Genomic DNA, 16232 nt, shown 5'->3' with positions numbered 1-16232 from the left:
CGGAACCTTTTATTTACTTGAAATTCCGTCTAAATTCCTGAATTCGACAGAAACATTCCCACGTTCGACAAAATACAGCTGAAGAAGGTTCGAGGTTCATCAACCGAAACGTTATGAAAATCACATTCAAGGTGAGAACAGTAGTCCGATGAATCCAAAGAATACGAAAAATTATTCCTCATCTAAAAAATTCAGAAAAGTCACTGTGTGTGTGTGTGTCTGTGTGTGTGTGTCTGTGTGTGTGTGAGTTCTTTCCTCATAGGTTACGAAACGACTTAGCCTATCTTTTGCAAATTTTATACAAACGTAATTCATATGTCTGACAGTGTTCTTCGATATGTTTTGTACAGAAATTCATCCGATAAGTATCGAAAATCGAAAAACTCCGATCTTAAAAATAGCTTTTCTCTCTTATTGCTAAAATAAGAATTTTTACAGGGGAATATTTTACGTTACACTGGCCAAGGGAAAAAATAAAATCTCAGCAAATCATTTCTTCCTAAAAAAACCGATTTATTGTCGTCTGGAGATATACCTCAGTGTTAGAGCATTCAATTACAGATCGAATGATCACCTGTTCAAGCCCGGGTGTACGTCACCATTTTAGTTTTAATCTAAATGAGTTCAATTTACGTTAAAAGAAGAGATACCATTTAAAATCGCCGCAAATCGTTTCTTTATTTGCATGTTTTAAAACTAAACATTAATCAGGAGTGACTTTTCCAGGGCATTCATCGTCAAACTTAAATATCAGCTGACGTGATAGTAAACAAACACAGACGGAATTTAATGAACGACATTATCATTATTATTTTATATATATATATATATATATATATATATATATATATATATATATATATATATATATTTGTATGAAACTATTAAGTAAATGCGTAAGATTTTGTTTCGGATTTTCAGCAAAGTTACGAGTAAAATGTTTATTATTATATTTATATATAATTATGTTTTTAATTAATGTTTCAAGCACTTCAATTTTGCGAACCTATAGCGAGCCGACAAATCCCGTTAGTCATTGACTGAAATTTCTCCTCGATGAGAACATTTCTGAAGTTCTTATCAATTTCACCAACCACGGTTGCCTAACAACGTGTTTACGATGGTATTTAGGCCAGAAAGGCTCGGTTTATTTTTAGCCTACAGTGTAAGTATTGAAAAAAAAATGCAGAAACTTAAGTAGCGAACGGAAGACTGTAAGTGTCGTGGCGTCATTAATACTTACATGATTTAATTGAGGTTTCGTGTAACGTTTTTCCTATAATGCAAGAGAAACAAATTTGGTCTGAGGGACTGGAACCATTTTTTTTTTGTTAGACACTTAAACTCTGTACATAGCTTCCAAGTTATGATCCAAAATAGTAGCTGCTATGTCTCAGAAAAGCCATCCTAGGCATTACTATCTCCTTGGCATTAGGGTTATTAATAATCGCCCACTTTTAATGAGAAATGCCGGCGGATCCGATCTGGGGTATTTCTTTAATGTTTCAGTGCCTCTCGTCTGAGCTCCAATCTATGGTTCCTCCTTGCCAAACTTTCACAAAAACAAACACACGACTAGAACCACTAGACTATTTTCTCCACTCTTTGTGCCTATATCTAAACGCAGCTTCCATAAAAAAGCATCTTTCCTAGAACTACCTGCCCGTGGAACACTATTCCACTGGCCTGCTTCTCACCCGACTACCATATGGTAGCCTTCAAGTCCGATGTAAACAAGTACTTGTTGAACCGCCCCGCTAAATAACCCAAATTCTACCCAATCTACTCCATAAATGATTACTACACTACCACCTTTGATTAATTATCCCTTATCCTCGAGTGGCTTTCGTGCCTTGATAAGTGGTGATTCCGCTGCAAAAAGAAAAAAAAAGCGCCAATCCAGAGTATTTCTGTAATGTTTAAGTGCGTCTTTGGGGAGGGGAAACAGGATATGGTTAAAATTACGTCATGTCTACCGAGGAGATATTACTGGAAAATTCCGGCGGATCCGAACCAAGGTTATTATTGTGATATTTCAGTTCTTTCTTGTGGGTGGGTGGGTGGTGGTGAGGGTGGATAAGGTTACAATGACGCCATGGCTAACCTTGCCGTAATAAGAAGTGGGTTGACAACTGCTTCAACTTAATACATTGCGTTTGGGTTAGAATCCCGATAGTAGCTGTTGTGTTTAAGAAAACCATCCCATGCATTAACACCTTGTTCATCGTCGGGTTATTAATCGCCTGAAGATCTACTACTGGAACATTCTGACGGGTCCAGACTATTTCTGACATATTTTAGTGCCCTTTTTGGAGGGTACCTGGATAAGGATAAAATGATATCATCATCTAACCTTGCTGTAGTGAGAAGCGGTTTTATAACTGTTTAAATTCCGCACATTGCTTTCAAATTAGGACCCAACTAATCAAAAAATATCGACGGGTCTGATCCAGATTATTTTTCGATGTGTCAGTGCATCCCCTCGGGAGAGCTCGATCCTCCCACGTTAAATTTACTTCACATCTAATTTTGCTGTAGTTGGAAGCGTGCCAACCCAGCGGTACATTTTGAGGGTGCTGAAAATGATCCTGTTGTCATAACTTGGCTTGGTAGAGACCATGAGTTGTACAGCGGCGCATCCCCGATCTCGCTCGTTTAACTTTGTGTCACTTTCAGATATGATAGAAGGCTCCTATCGCTCTTAGGATTTGTACATGACTGGCCAACTAGTAGATAGTCTGCAACAAAAAAGAAAACCGGGTTTCATCAAACGGAAATGGAATCATGTCATCTTTTCTAGGGCGACAATTTTATCGTTTCCCCTGTACTTACAGACAATGTGAAATGCCGCCTTGTTTGATTTGAAGTACGTGTAGGTTTACTTGTAGAATTCGTCAATTATACCTAAAAACCCGTGGCATAACTGATAATATATTAGGCAAAATTCAGTTGTAACTTACACTCTTCTGGAGGTTGAAGGTTCAATCCTTATTGTGAGTGATACTAGGAATAAAATTGCGTATTATTTAGGATTTTCACCCGGTCATGGCTGACAGAACGAGAGCATGCTATCTCAAGGTTAAGGGTTCCCTTCAAAATTGCAGAAAGATTCTCAAGTTCGACAGGAGACATCTGAAGAAGGCCGGATGTTTAATTGGTTGAACTATTGTGAAAATTACGCTGAAGATGATATAAATCGTCGATTGGCTTTCTATTTTTTGACTCACTCATAATGCGTATAGAAGAAAAAAAAATCTTTGTCATTTTTTGCACTTTTAAAAAAATATTGATATTTTTCCCCGTTTTCTAATAACAATATTTAGAAATTATTTCTAAAACCGACATGAAATACTTTGCTTCTGTTAGAAAATTGCTTAACATTCGTTATTCTCAAAAAACAAAAAAAGGAAAGGTTTTTTTTCGGTATGGTAGCAGAGTTCTTGATGAGAATGCCTTAGAAAAAGGAACCAGAAATTTGAATACGCTGAAAGAAAAGGAAATTACGTTTCTAAAATTTGGAGATTCTTTGAACTACTGTTCTTATATTAAGTATAATTTTCACAACATTTCGATCGATGCAACCTCCGACCTTCTTCAGGTGTAACTTGTCGAACTCAAGGAACTCCGCAAGGAACCGTGGCGCAAGGGTTAGAGTACTTGGAAAAAATATCAATTGTAAAAGTGATATTCTCCTAAAGATTGAAGGTTCAATTCTCAATGTAAGCAACCAAAAGTGCAAAACATCAATTACTTAAGGCATGTGCCCAGTCATGGCTGACGAAACGCAAGCATGCTACCCCCCCCCCTCCGTGAAGTAAATAAAGGGTTCCGTTCGAAATCCCGTCCAGATTCCCGAGTTCGATAGACAGATTCACAAGTTCAACAAGATACACCTGAAGAAAGTCGGAGGTTACATCGACCGAAACGTTGTGAAAATGACATTCAAGATGAAAACAGCAGTTTGAAGAATCCAAAAAATACGAAAAAAAAAAAGAAGAAAATCATTTTTTCGGTATAGTAACAGCGTTTTTGGTGCGAATGCCTTGGAAGAAGAAACCAGGAATTTTAGCTTAGTCAGCATCTTTCATGGATTGGGTTGATTGGTTAATTTTATGGTATATCAAGCCTTTTCGGCTTATTCCATCGCAGAATCCAGTGATATTGTCAAAAAGGTCCTATGCTTCAAACAGTTTATATCCTCAAATATTTATTCATGGTATTTGGTTGTTTTGTATTTTAGGTGAAAAATGTTGTTTATTTTTTCTTTTTCGGATTTCGCAGAACATGATTGAGTTTTTCAAAGGAAAATAAAAAAATAAAAATAGCATCAATGTTTGGTGCATTTAACTTAGAGAGTCAGTTTCTCTAGATAGCCTGGTCTCGTAACTACAGTTATTTCACGAAGAGATTACAAATGCCTGTTCAGTTTGAAAAAGTGTTGTTGATAACAGGCTGAATCATGCTCCTTGAGATTACGGAGTTGACTTTGAACTCTGTCGGAACAGCAAAAATTAATCTATACTCCTATAATTTTTTTTTTGTGTTTTGATATCCACATTAAAAAGTCTTTATACTATTTATTTAAAACTAGCCTGGGTGCCCGGCGTTGCTCGGGTGTTTGGAGGTGTGTGTTGAGAATAAAAAAAGGTGGTAGTAGGCAGGCAGGCAGGCTCGAACACGTACCGCGAAGGAAGAAAAGAACGCGAAAAAAAAAACGTGACGTGTTTGCTGTTGCGTCCATCGCCAAACCGGAAGTGGCGTAGGTTAAAATTAAGGCTAGGCAATCGAAAAGCGAGGATGAATTTCGAAAATATCGGTGAAAAAAATCGACCCTCGCTGTAGAAAAGTGCCCAGTTGAAGGTAAAGGAATTAATGTTTTTTGGCCAATTTTTTTTATATTTATCATCCGAAGGGTTGAGCTTCAAAACGGTACCAATTTCGTGAAAATCCGTCACCTCCGTTGAAAGTTTTAGGCAGATATACAAACATACATACATAGATACACACATAGATTTAAACAGACGGGTGAGATTTACATTATAGAATAAAATACAACTTTGTTATATGTAAGTCGTAGAATTGCATTCATCTGCAAAAGATCTAGCTAATTTGCATATTCTTTAAAATATTCATTTTAATTAATTCCCTATTAGTTTTTTTCGGTTTTCTTATGGGATGATCATCTTTAGTTAACTATTACGTGTAATTATATTGATGCAGCTATTCTCCATGATTTATACTTGCGTAGTATTCGTGTAAAAAGGTTATAGTAAACACAAACCTTTATATATATATATATATATATATATATATATATATATATATATATTTATTTATTTATTTATGTATGCGTATTTATATTTGTTTAAAAAATGTTGCCTATAAAATTCCTCTGTCAGTTTAATATATAGGGTATTCGAACCCAACCGAAACTTTATGTTTGGGTTTTAGCCAGGAAAAATCGGTGCAAAATTGTGAAAATTAAAAAACAAATGGAATTTGCCAGGTAAAGGTCGAGCGATAGTATTACGGATATTACGACTAGGCAATGCCGAGCAGCCTGCTAGTAAGATATAAAAGCTGTTACTTACTTAAAAAAATAAGATATTTCAAAGCAGCTATCTCAATTCACTCCGATAACCAGAAAAGTATCTGTATTAATACGATAGTGTGTGTGTTATTTTGTGTGTCACGCTTACATTTTTTATCTTCCGAGTGATTGTCGTTTAATTGTTATGACCTTCCATACTTTTGTAATAAATAATTTTACCAAGAATTCTTCATAAGTTTTGGTTTCGGTTTGGATTATAGCTTATCGTACTCAAGTAATCTATTTTTTTATAAATAATTTTACTAAGAATTCTTCATATACTTTTTTTCTTCATAAGTTTCGGTTTCGATTCTAGATGCACCTAAGCCATATGGATACATATTTTTTTTATTTTTGAAATCACAACTTTATAGTGCTTAATGGTCAATAGAAAACTGACTCTATAATTAATATATACGAAATCTGCTTGAATTAAAACATCATGTTTCGACTATTTTACGAGAGTATTACGCCGGGCGTCCCTGCTAGCTTAGATAAATACTTTTGTAGTTTTACCAATAGAGCTACAAAAATATCAGGGCGTCTGCATTTACGCTAAACATCCACAGAATGCCAATATAAATATATTACATATGAAAGAGTCGGCCGGGGAATTTCCACAGGTCCTGTTAGTATAAATGATAAAATATATACGGCTATATACGGATGAAAGAAAAAAAAAACGTTTACTACAATTGTTAGATAGAAAACAGGGGTCATCAGTTACCTACCATGTAGCTGTTTCGGAGATTTAAACACACACACACACACACACACACACACACACACACACACACACACACATATATATATATATATATATTAAGTAATGTGATTGACAATTTAAAATTTAAAAATCAAATTATAATTAAATTAAAAATCCGTTTCATAAGAAGGAACAACAACAAAATCAATTATCTGTACGATCGTTTCGGAAAACAGTGCTTTTTATTGTGGTAGACATCAAGTTATGGACAATAATTATTACATATAGTTTTTAATAAGCAAGGTCTCCTCGTCAGCAAATTTGAAGGGTTTTTATTAAATTTAAAAGACACCATAAATAAACCTAGCATTAAAAGTAAGGCAGATGTATCTGAAAAAAAATTGAAATAAAAGGTCTGGATTTAAAATTGCTAAGAAAATTAATATGGGTTAGAGATAGAAAAGAAATAGAGTAAAATATAGATTTGAATTTAAATTATAAATTTGCTTTAAGTACAACATTACAAATGTATACATGCATATATATGAAAAAATAGACACATATATACATATACATAGATATACAGGTATATACATAAAAATATAGGTACAAAAATTTACCTTTTAATTTTTCGCTTTATATATATATATATATATATAAATATATATATAAATATATATATATATATATATATATATATATATATATATATATATATATATATACTTGCAAACAGCCCAATCGCAAAATAAACTGTTTTTTTTCATTTTCACCCAAACAATTCACAGTGCCACTTTAATGTAGGGGGCTACTATCGGGCACATAAGTTGCAGGGCTACTGTGTAGGGAGTTGAGCAGTAAAATGTCTGTTCATATATACCATTTTTTTTAACCCTTGTTCAGCCCTAAACAAGACATATTACCACTTTAGTGGCTACTATTTGGGAACATGTAAAGAATTGAGCGAGACGTTGGTTTATATTAAATTTGAATTTTTGCTTTTCAGTACAGTCAGGAAAGCAGGTAACAGAGTGTGAATTCTAAAGTCATGTGGAAAAAGATAATGTGGAACTTATTAGAATGGACACTTTTTTTTCATGATAATCTAACTTTATAACTAGATTACTTCCATTGTGCAACGCGTAAGAAAAGTGTTGTTGCCTCATTTAATTAAGCAATTAATCAATTAGTCGTGGATATGCGAGCGACTTCATGGAGATAAACTAATTTGCAAATTCCTTTGAACAAACGGGCGTTCCTTAACTAATTGTTCATTTTATATGCTTTCTTATTAAATAATTGGTTTCATTTAACAATCACGCTTAATTCTTTTTACGCATAGTTTCTACATTGTGAATAATTGCGTATAATTTAAGATGAAAACAAGCTAGCACAGACATGTTTTTATATATGCACCCCCCCCACACACACATATATATATATATATATATTCCAGTTTCTGGTCTAATTACCGATTCCATACTAAATTCCAGTTTCGGATACAATTACCGATTCTGTACTTGATTTTTTATAAGTCTCTAAATATTTAACTATAAAATTGCTATTTCCCTATTACCTTAAAAATTCACGTGAAATGTGTCTATATTTTCTCAATCAACAGTAGATTCTTTGATATGACAGGGGTGCGTTCGAAATGAATGTTTCTGTTTAAAACACAATTTCACAATGATACTTGAGTTTAAACCATTATCACCACACAGCCAGTAATGCTAGAGCACAATGTTTAGAGCACAGTTGAAGCATGATACTTGACTTCTGCATTTTAAACTTTAATTCAGGCCGTTATATATATAAAAATAATTTTATAAAATCAACAATAGGTTCTTTACAATCAGTGCAATGTAGACTAAACTATATTTTGAACTTAGTCATGCGAGAGGCATGTCAAGCTTCCTCCAAGTGCATCGCGATGGGTCCCCGATTAGAGTAGGCAAGCAATCGATTTGATTGAAAAACGGGCTACTTCATCGATTTTCAGGGCAATAAAAATATGGGAGTGCGAAAGATTCGTTGATCATCATTCAATACCGGGCCAAATCGGGTCACCATACTAGTATATGTATATATATATATATATATATATATATATATATATATATATATATATATATATATATAATTGCCCTTTTCTTTATGTGTGCCAAACGACTCTACCAAACTCCTCTCTAAATATTTGGCCTACTGACTTAAAACTTGATTTATAAAGTATCTGCATCTCGGGAATACTTTCCATTTGATTTTTAACCGGTACAAATAGCTGCTAAGGGGGTCAAAATCGAAAAAAAAAAAATAGTTGACCTTGGCAGAAGTAAATCGACGATCTTCTGAACGTGCGTGCATAAACATTTTTAGCTTGAAGTCACTTAATTTTAAGCTTTTTCTTTGTCTATCTTGCGATAGCTCAGGCATTAACGATGAAGGTTGTGGCACTAAATAAAGAGTATAGCTGGAGAGCTGAATGTTTTGGTTTCGATTCCAGCTGATGGCTCTGAAGTCACTTTTTAAAAACTTTTGAAATAATTGCCAAATATATTGGGTACAATATAATAATCAATAGAGCGTTTGTTCTGTGATAATAAATATGAAATCTGCATAAGAAAATATTATTCTTAAGCGTATATATATATATATATATATATATATATATATATATATATATATATATATATATATATATATATATAGTCTAATGAAACCTTGAGTAAAAAATAATGTAAAAATAAAGAATGCAGTTTAATTTCCCGGAAATTATAATGACTTCTACTAAGTCTGCAATTACAAAATAGAAGTCAACTATATATACAAGATAAGGTAAATTTTACCATAGGCAATAATAAATCTCACGTCTGTTAAAATGTAAGTATGTATGTTTGTATGTCTGCTTAAAACTTTCGACAGAGGTTTTCACGAGATCGGTATCGTTATGAAGCTCGACCCTTCGGACGACAAATATCGAAAAATTGGCTAAAAACATTAATTCCTTCACCCTGAACGTGGCACTTTTCTACAGAGAGGAGGGTCGCTTTTTCCGCCGATATTTTCGAAAGTCATCGATTGACTAGCTTTAATTTAAACATTCGCCACTTCCGGTTTGGCCATGGACGCAACAGCAAAGACGTCACGTTTTATTCGAGTTCTAGCCTGGCTGCCTACTATTTTTTTTTTTTTTGCTCAATACACCCCCCCCCAAACACTCAGGAAACGCCGGCCACCCAGGCGACTAGGCAATATAGGCTACTCTTCTATTCACTCGGATAAGATTTTTGTTTTGTTTTGTTTTAACTTATTTTAAATCATTTTTTATATATAGCAGCCAAATAGCCTAACAGTTAGGAGCCTAGGCAGTTGAATTTCAATCCTGGGTTGAGGTAGTCGCTAGTCTAACTGTACTGAATATATATGTGTGTGTGTGTGTGTGTGTGTGTGTGTGTGTGTGTGTGTGTGTGTGTGTGTGTGTGTGTGTAAACATGTGGCCTGCGGATCCTGTTTTTCCAAAAGATACATATATGCGTATATGTAGCCAATAATATTTGTAAGAATAAATATGCTATAATTAAAATCTGCTGCCATTGGGCACTACTTTTTTAAAATAAATACCGATGTTTCAGTGAATTTACACATAGGAAACTACAATATATATATATATATATATATATATATATATATATATATATATATATATATATATATATATATATATATAGACCATAATAGATTACATGATCAGCCCCTTGTCGGTATTTCCTAGAAGGAGCGCTTTACGCGATTAGCAATACACTTACCCTTTCTCACTAAACAGCTTTGGATCTTGGTTCTCGTTAGATCACCGAAGTTAAGTGACGATGAGTCTGGTCAGTACCAGATAGGTAACCATTTGGGAATACTAAGTGCTGTATGTACTCTCCGTTTATCTTGGCATTGGCTTCAGCCCCATTGAACTTCTCCTTGCCGCTTCAATCAGGCAGTGCCGACTCCGGGGACGTGTAGGTGAGGGATCGCGTAACCTTTGCTTCACAATTACGCACACACAGGCACTGTTACACGGGGTATCCATTGTCTCTCAAGTCGTTCACCTATTCTCAAAGTGCGAGAAGGTAAAATCTGGGAGGGTGGACCTCCTAGAAACGCACAAGACTATATTAGTCCACTTGACAGATGCAAGGTTATTTCCTTATGCAAAAATGATCTAGACTGTTGCACTGATTGTCGGGGACGTATCTCAATCTAACATGAACAAGACCTACTGAGTATGTATTAGCTAATCTACAAAGATATTATAAAGATTTGGAATTTGTATTAAGATCAAGAGCTCCGTGCCTAAGTTTGTTGTATGTAAATTTTTATTTTTTGTTGTATATAAGAAACTAGCCTGGGTGTCCGGCGTTGCCCGAGCGTGTGGAGGTGTGAGTTGAGCAAAAAAAAAAAAAGAAATCGTGGTAAGGAAGGCAGTCTCGAACCTGTACTGTGAAGGAGGAAAAGAACGTGAATAAAACGTGACGTCTTTGCTGTTGCGCCCATTTCCAAATCGGAAGTGACGTATGTTTAAATTAAGGATTGTCAATCGAAATGCGGGGTTGACTTTCGAAAAAATCGGCGAAAAAAGCGCCCCCCCCCTGTAGAAAAGTGACCAGTTGAGGGTGAAGGAATTCCTATTATTAGACAATTATTCGATATTTTTCGTCCGAAGGATCGAACTTCAAAACGATACCGATCTTGTGAAAATACTTCACCTCTGTTAAAAGTTTTAAGCAGACATACATACATACATACATACATACATACATACATTTGAACGGACAGGTGAGATTTATATTATAGAGGAAGACCGCCCACTGCTTTTCTAGTTTATTATTTAGTTAAGAGTTTCTTACTAACTTTTTTTTTTGACTCACCACTGCAAATGGCATTTTAGAAGACAACACTCTTTCCCACGAACCCAGCCCAGTAAGTTATTTTTATACCAGTGATGGGAAGATTACTATATTTTTCCCGATTTCGATTCGTTAAGAACCTCTTAATATTAAGCTGTACAATTTATTCCTTTATTTTCGGGTTGCTAGAATTCTTTTTTTTTTTTTTTTTTAATAAAACGGTCGATGCTTCTACACTATCGGGGCGAAATTTTGGAAATCATAAACTGAATGTCACATAAAAAGAATGGTATCTACGTATTCCTTGTATTTTTAAGATTATTATATCCAAAAATTACGAAAATCGATAAGGTAGAAAATGAGTTATTAAAGAAAATTAAAAATAGAATTGGGTGAAAACGATCGTAAGACACAGCAGAATTCAAAAGGGAAGTAATTTATCTGTCTTGATTTAAGCAAGATGACTGCAATTTTTCATTGAAGTTGTTATATGTTATATCAATAATATTCAGGTAATTTCGACTGCATAATTTAGAAGCTACCATTGTATCTTATTAGAATTGACAAAAAAAATCAGTTGAAACCATTGGTTTTTATCTGAAAATTCCATCTATCGATTAAAAAAATCTCGTCCCAATTCTGTAGAAGCGCCAAGCGGTCATTAACAATGTTTTTTCTTTTTATTTTAAGTTTAAACTTTTTCAAACTGATATAAATTATTGCAGAGTGAAAGTAATTAAAGTAAAATAAAAATTATTTTTATTTCGAATTATTTAATCATATATTAATCCATATTTCTAAATTTAAAAAGTTTTTTTTTTTCATAGTATTTCCCAGTTAAATTTAGTTTTTTTACAATATTTTTTGTTAATTAGATTGTTAGGCAATTTGCTAGGAGGAGAAACCCTTGTCCATAACGGAATTTTTGTTTTTGTGTGATACCTCGCACAGTAAAATTCAACGTTGTGTCTACTTTTGCCCTCGTGGGGAGGCAAGTAAATATGGACGTAACAAATATTCAAAGCAGGTTCTTTCATACGACAGTGATGCACGGGGAATAATAGTGTGTTATTTTGTTTTAAAACGAACAACGCAACTTCGGTTTGTCTTCAGTAGAATAAGAGCGCCGTTGGAAAAGGATAACATATTTCGCTTGGTTTCCACAAACATTTTAGACAACCGAAGTTGCTTTGTTCATTTGAAACCAAAATAAGGCACTACATTTTCCCTGTCGTATAAAAGAACCCGTTTTGAATTAATTTTTTTACGTATCTATTATCCAAGCCAAGAGGTCACTCGAGGATAAGGGTTAAAGAGTGTACAGTAGTCAATTAGACAATATAGTAATCGTTATGAATGGAAATTCGGTAAATTTGTAAATTTATATGGAACGGCTCATCAAAAACTTGTTTACGTTAGACTTGAAGACAACCATATTGTAGTCAGCTGGAAAGCAGGAAAACGGAAGACAATTCCATAGGCGTGCAGTTCTAAGAAAGAAGCTTTGCTCATGGAATCTACGTTTAGGTTTAGGCACAGATGAAGAGTGGGGGAATTATTGATAGTGTTTTCTGCTAGACGAGTGTTTCTTGTGAAAGTTTGCCGAGTGGGGACCATAGATTGAAGCTCAGTCGAGCACTTGCCATGAAAATAACGATAAAGCAGAGGAAAACTCGCAACATCTCTTCTGTGAGAAAGGGAAGAGAAAAGTACATCTCCTACTAGGCTACAAAGTCTATTTTGAACTCTATCAAGGCAGGATAAGTCCTTTCTAGCAGCTCCTATCCGGATGTGGCAACAGTACTCCATCCTTGGATGCTACTGGCTTATGATGTCCATATTTACTTGCCTCCCCACGAGGGCAAAAGTAGGCACAATGTTGAATTTTGGACCAAATTGATCGTTACTCTTGAATTGGATTTTTAGTATTGAAATAAATTTTTTAGTTAAACTATAAAACTTGAATTTTATTCAAACTCTCTTAGTGACGGCCATTTTTTTTTTAACAATTGTTTATCTGTTCGTGTTTAGTTTCTATTTACTTGCTTCCCCACGAGGGAAGAGTTATACATAACGTTGGTTTTAATGTGGAAAAAATCCAGCTCCCCAAAATGGGTGACTCTGGATAGGAACAAAAATGAAAATTGTCTCAGTCATAGAGGATTTCTCCGCCACTGGCCGAGGACAGAAAAGGTGAAGTGTAACATCAGAACAGATACTACACTGTGTTGCTTGAATTCCGTTAACGCTAAAACAATTTGTGTGTATGTGTGTTTACAATTTTCTAATGATTTTGTTTTTGCTGAGGGTGGGGCATCCTAACGAAAGCCAGACAATTCACCCTCTATCTCAGACATTCTAGCCGAGAGATCTTTTTAAGATTCTAACCGCCTCTTTAAGCGCCATTACAATTGTGTGGGGAGTGTATAAGTGCGTGCGCTCTCGTGTGTGTGTGTGTACATGTGTGTGCGAGCGTGCGCTCTCGTACGTGCGCGCGCGTGTGTGTGTGTGTGTGCGCGCGCGCGAACTCGCGTGTATGTGTGTGTGCGCGCACTTGCGTGTATGTGTGTGCGCGCGCACTCGCGTGTATGTGAGTGTGCGCACTTGCGTGTATATGTGTGTGCGCGCGCTCGTGTGTTCGTGTTTGTGTTTATGTGTAAGTTAAGCCAAAGTTAAAAGTGTATTTGAAGACAATTTCGTAATTTACAACTATGAAGTCCGTATAATTCTACTGACGTTTGGCATTTGCTCAAAGCAAAATCCCTTTTCCACTTTTTTTATGATAATATTTTTTTCCTTCTTCAAAATTCCTTCAATTTTATTTCATCATTAAAGCAAAATTGGGCGTTTTCATTATTAGAAAAAAAAAAAAATCGAAAACAGAATTATAGTACTTGTACAGTTTACAGACTGTGCTGAAATACTAACGTTATTATTTAGAAAGACGTTCTTAACATGAGAGTGGGGATTTATTTATTAACCAGTACTTTCACCTAACAATTTAATAAACAAAAGATATCGTAACAATTAAATTCAATTTAAAACTTATCTAGAAATATTAGCAAAGGCTGTAAATTGAACAAGATTGTCAAAATTATGAATAAGTTAAAAAAAAAAAATACATGAGAATAAATAATTAAATCATGATTTTATCTGATGTTGTCCGAGAGTTTTTTTGGGGGGTGGGGGGAGGGGGTCTCAATTTTTTTGTGTTTGCCTTGCTTATTTTCTTAACTTTGAATTTTTTTCTTTTTTTAATCAAAAGTACTTTCTCATTTAATTATTGCGGCGTAGTTTGTAATTAAATTATTAATTTAAAAATTCTGTTGTCAGAAAATGAACTCACTAATTAGTTCACAATTCTGTAAGTAACGGTTCTTTAATCAGAAAATTATGAATTTGCGTTAGCGATCTTCCTAAGCCAGCCTCTTTCCGATTTTTTTTTTTTTTTTAGTTGACACTTTGCATGTACAATTTTATGCCTGGACTGAGCGTTTTCATACAATTATATCACTAAAACAGGGAAAAACAATTTATTTGAGAGTGACCGTTTAAGAAAAAATAAATAAAAAATAAATAAAGTAAAAAAAAGAAAAAAGAAATAGAACCATACAGTTTCTATGAGCAAAAAGCTCCGCCAAAAAGAAAAAAAAAGTCAATTATTCTGGTTTAAATGTGCTGTGGTGTGCCCCTAAACCACATGTAAAAAATTTTTCGCATACGTCCTTTCTTTTCAATAAACAAAAAAATAACAAAATAAATAAATAAATGAACGAAAAAATCTTACCTTAAATCGCTTTAAAATCAAGTAAAATGTTTTTTTTTTTCAATAATTGTTTTCGTTGCTTAAACTCAACGTCGAACAAAAACTGTTACCCGTTGAACGTTTTTTGCTTATTTTTTTATTTTATTAAAATCAAGTTTGCGGCCGTAACGAGAACGCTTCGCTTTTACTTCTCTCTGATTGGTTGAGAATTATAGGGCGTGGCTAAGATAGTGGTTAAGATTTGATAATAGTGCAGTGAGTGGAGAAAAATAAACAGCTAATGGCGAACCATGGCTGATTGTATACTAAGATAAAAAATATAAGGCTCAGAATTCAGTGTGTGTGTGTGTGTGTGTGTGTGTGTGTGTGTGCGTGCGTGCGTGTGTGCGTGTGTGCGTGCGCACGCGCGTGTGTGTACGTACGGGCGCGTGTGTGACACTTCTCAACCGAAATCAAAAATTCGTTGAATATATACTCAACGAATTTTTGATCTCCACACTTGAAATTTAGTATATAAGGTATTCAGACATGTGGAAAACATTTTAATCGGTTTTCAACAGGGCTGCTAATGGTGTCAAAATTGAAAAATTGCCACATGGCCATTCGATTTTTATCTGTTTGTGGAATGTTTAACGAATGCGCATGCGCGAATCGTTCACATGAGAGATTCCTTATGTATGTTTGAAAACATTCTATTCTAATAGTTTCTTCCCTCGAACAGATAGATGTTGGAATTCCCTTCCTGCTACTTGCTTCCCTGGTTGTACTGATATGCAGAAGTTTAAATGTAACGTAGACATACATCTTTCCTAGGCATGGTCACAAATAGTAACGTCTTGCGTTCAAGTGGCGATATTTTTTTTTTTTTTACACAGTGATCACCACTTATCAAGGCCCGGAAGCCACTCAGGGATAAGGGTTATTGCAAGTACATTACGTTAGTGTGGAGAGTTGATGAAGTGTTTACTTAAGGGGGTGGTTCATTAGGAATTTGTTAACATTGGACTTGAACACATCCAAGTTGTAGTTCGGTGGGAAGTAGGCAGACGGAACAGAGTTCCACAGGCGTGCAGTTCTAAGAAAGAAGCTTTTTTCATGGAATCCACGTTTTGATTTAGGCACAGATAAAGAGTGGGGGAAATTTTTCACAGTGGATTCGGCTAGACGGGTGTTTTTCGTGAAAGATTGGCGAGGGGGGACCAGAGATTGGAGTTCAGACGAGCACCTGCCTGCATTGTTAGGGGTGAACGTGAGTAAAAAAATACCCCTCCCCCCAAA

The 16232-nt window shown here is 34.8% G+C and overlaps 1 protein-coding gene across 1 annotated transcript in view; it reads right to left on the bottom strand.

Annotated features, from left to right (window-relative positions):
- Nucleotides 1–15117, bottom strand: part of LOC145256266 (uncharacterized) — a 62053-nt gene extending 46936 nt beyond the window's left edge. Inside the window, exon 1 of the mRNA XM_080114943.1 lies at nt 14976–15117. The gene's annotated coding sequence lies outside the window, so the exon portion shown is untranslated. The remainder of the gene's footprint in view (nt 1–14975) is intronic.
- Nucleotides 15118–16232: the final 1115 nt, after the last annotated feature.

This window comes from Euprymna scolopes, chromosome 32 (genome assembly GCF_053919585.1).
Source record: "Euprymna scolopes isolate OS-2025 chromosome 32, ASM5391958v1, whole genome shotgun sequence".
NCBI lineage: Eukaryota > Metazoa > Mollusca > Cephalopoda > Sepiida > Sepiolidae > Euprymna > Euprymna scolopes.
The sequence above is the reverse complement of the archived record's forward strand: the minus strand, read 5'-3'. Positions and strand labels throughout refer to the sequence as shown.